We start from the raw sequence: 2,519 nt of genomic DNA, 5'->3' as shown, positions 1-2,519 counted from the left end.
TGAAGCAGCTCCGGTGGGAGCTGCGTTGAGACGAGCAGGAGAGCACGGCAGACCCGGTCGGTGTGGAAAATGTGGTGCCTCCCTCCGGCACGTCCACATTTACTGCCCAAATTCCCCAGCAGCTGCCTCCAAATCTCGCAGACGTTCACTGAAAGGACAAGGGATGGGAGAAGGGGAAACCCTCTGAGGGAGAGAAACTGATTTTAGATGCTGGAAATCAGAGGCATAAGGAAAATAGGAGTCTGGAAAGAGTCTGTGTCTCCTCCTCGGCAGAGCACAGGCAGCAAAAGGAGAGGTGAGAGAGATTTGGGGCTCCCAGCTCCCCGATGGTGGCAGGTCCAGCTCACCAGGCTGGTCCATCAGCCTGGGCCGGAGCCACACTGGCTCTGTGCACCCAGCCATGGGGCTGGTGTCCCAGGGAGCTGTGCTGGGACAGGGACAGGGGGAAGCAGAGGCCAACGCCAAGGCACGTAGGATCCTGGAGAGTGGCAGGGACCAGCTCTGCCCCACGAGCACTGGGGGTTGGGATGATCATCCCAGCCCAAGCACCAGCAGGTCTCTACCAGTGAGCAGGGGCTGTAATGTCCTGGCCAGCCCAGTTCACCCAGTGTCCCCCACTCCTGGTTCTTGACCCCATCCTTTTTGGGGAGCACTCTCCTCCTGGCACCCTGGCAGAGGTGACTCCATGCCTGCCTGGCACCAGCACTGGCCCAACATCTCCTCTAACAGGTCCATGGCTCTGGTGGGATGGGCATCACTGCCCACGGTGGGCAACAGGGCAGGTGGAGAGGGACACGAGCCCAGCAACCAGACAGGGAACATCCATCTTCAGCAGCAGGTCTGCCGAGGCTCTGGGAGCCGTTTGCACCAGTGCTGCTGGCTGGGAGAGGCACTGAGTGGCTGCCCACCCCAGTATGGCCCTGCCTGTCCCAGTAGAACTTCTCCAGTGGTGCAGGGAAAGCAAAAATCCCCCCCCTGAGGTAACATACAACCTTTTTCAGGGCTCTCCCGACGTGTATGGGGCAGCTCTCGCCACGTACACACAGTCATGGGGTAGCAGGGAGGAGGTGGCTGCCAGGAGCTTCAAACTCTGCTCAAGAAGGTTGAGCCCTGGGTGGCCGGGTTTTAAAAACCTGTTGGTTTCCTGCACGGTGCAGGGTGGAGATAAAGGAGAGTGCAAGAGCCAAGGTAGAGGCATCGTCAGGATGGCAGCCCGAGCCACGCCAGCACGCTCCACTGTTTGAACCTCTTGAACCTCAATGAGCAATGCCCTGAAGAGGGGAGATGGAGAGGAGATGTGAGGAAGAAATTCTTTGGTGTGAGGGTGGTGAGCCAGTGTCCCAGGTTGGGCAGAGAAGCTGTGGCTGCTCCTCCCTGGAAGTGTTTGTGGCCAGGTTGGATGAGGCTTTGAGCAACCTGGTCTAGTGGAAGGTGTCCCTGCTGCTGGCAGGGGGGTTGGAACTGGATGAGCTTTAAGGTCCTAGATGATCTTTAGGACAAGAGGAAATGGGCTCCAGTTGTGGCCAGGGCAGTTGAGATGGGATGTGAGGAAGAATTTCTTTGCTGAAAGGGTTCTGAGGCATTGGAAGGGGTTGCCCAGGGCAGTGGTGGAGTCCCCATCCCTGGAGGGATTGAAGAGTCGTGTAGACACAGTGCTGAGGGACATGGGTTAGTCATAGGGGACTGGTCAGTGTTGGGTTCATGGTTGGACTCGATGACCTTAAAGAGCTTTTGCCAATCCAGGCCATTCTGGGATTCTGTCCCTTCCAACCCAAATGATTCTGTGATTCTTTGTGAAGGATTCAAGGCTCATGAAGCAGCAGCAGTAAAACCAGTCAGGAGCAAACTCCCGACAGCTTGAGTATTTCAGAGCAGGAAAACCCCAAACCCTGTTAATCCCTCTTGCACGTCCTTTCCAATTGACTAAGAGGAGCCAGAGCTGGGAGCAGCAGGCAGGAGGGAACAACGTCAGGAGTCTTTGCATCTGCTGGGATTTGCTCTGCTCAACTTTAAGGCATCAAAGATGAATTCACGGGGCTGCTCTGTCTGCTCGGGGCAGTAGAGACCAAGTTCTTCCACTGTCTGTAGCTTTTATGAGCACCAGTGTCAAATTGTCTCCAGTGGGTGAGGGATGCAGATCACTGGCCCTCGTGCTCCAGCCAACTGCTCCAGACAGTGCTATCCCAGTTTAAAAACAGAGGCTACAGGTGGGGAAGCTCCTTACAAGGCTGAACTGGGAAAGTCCTTCTCCTTCCAGTCACCAGCCTGGTCAGAAAACTGTAAGAGCTTCAAAGATCAATTCTCTGTCTGTTTTTGCTGGTATTGCTACTTTTGCACCAATTCCTCTAAATTCCTATCGCCGGTTTTGCATCAATTCCTCTAAATCCCCATCACCAATTTTCCACCAATTCTTATAAATTTCCATCACTGCTTTTGCATCAATTCCTCTAAATTCCCATCACCAATTTTCCACCAATTCCTCTAAATTTCCATCACTGCTTTTGCATCAATTCCTCTAA

This window comes from Antrostomus carolinensis, unplaced genomic scaffold (assembly GCF_000700745.2).
Source record: "Antrostomus carolinensis isolate BGI_N321 unplaced genomic scaffold, ASM70074v2 scaffold30703, whole genome shotgun sequence".
Lineage (NCBI taxonomy): Eukaryota > Metazoa > Chordata > Aves > Caprimulgiformes > Caprimulgidae > Antrostomus > Antrostomus carolinensis.
Note: the sequence above shows the minus strand (reverse complement) of the source record.